Below are 894 nucleotides of genomic sequence, written 5' to 3' on the forward strand. Positions count from 1 at the left end.
TGCTGAAGATGCTGAATCCAGCTGCGCATCACAGAAATACATTACAGTTTAACAGAGATTCACATAGAAAACAGCTGTTTTAAATAGTAAAAATATTTCAAAATATTACTGCTTTTGCTGTATTTTGTACAATTCTTAAAAAACACTGAAAATCTTACAGTTCAAAAACTTTAGACTGGTAGTGTAATTTTCATAAATCATTCACTTTAACACTGCATAAATATAATTAATTATTAAAATACAATGCATGCTATGTTTTATTGTTGCAGTCTAATTATTACTTATGTGTTATTGCATCAAAAATCAGATTGAAAAATATCTACAAATCTGGGCTGCGTTTCCCGATAACGTTGTCTCTTAGCTCGCTACGAAGACTCTAAAGGTATATCTTAACTAAAGATATACCTGTTCTAGACGTGTTCCCCGAACTATACCTTAGGATGTTGCTTAAGGTAAACCTTCTTACATGCGACGTTAGCAGGTACTGTCCATGGCGGTGGTGCTGAATAGGTTGATATCGATGGCTCGAGAATCGATTGTTCAATACAGGAGCTCTTTCACTGCGTTATAGAGCAGGTAAAGTGATGTTCATTATAAAGAAACACTTTAGAAATATTAGAAATTGCATTTATCGGGGCTCACTGCATTTATAAAATAATCAAATTTCAAACTAAATGCAAACTTGGATATCACACACATGTATATATATATATACAGTGTGTGTGTGTAATTTTGCAAGTGCGAACCTGCAATCTCACGGCCAAAAGTATTCTGCCTTAACCAGCTACATTAACTGGCTGTTTGGCTTCGCATGATTTTGAAAGGGTCATTTATATTCTCATGTTCATATATATTATGAAGGCCTGGTCGAGCGCTGATGGGTTGGCGATGGGG

General features: G+C 35.0%; 1 protein-coding gene across 1 annotated transcript in view; it reads right to left on the reverse strand.

The window, feature by feature from the left end:
• afg2b (AFG2 AAA ATPase homolog B) overlaps positions 1-894 on the reverse strand; it is a 14,671-nt gene that overhangs the window by 12,991 nt on the left and 786 nt on the right. The window lies entirely within an intron of this gene.

This window comes from Sinocyclocheilus anshuiensis, unplaced genomic scaffold (genome assembly GCF_001515605.1).
Source record: "Sinocyclocheilus anshuiensis isolate Anshui unplaced genomic scaffold, SAMN03320099.WGS_v1.1 scaffold1705, whole genome shotgun sequence".
NCBI lineage: Eukaryota > Metazoa > Chordata > Actinopteri > Cypriniformes > Cyprinidae > Sinocyclocheilus > Sinocyclocheilus anshuiensis.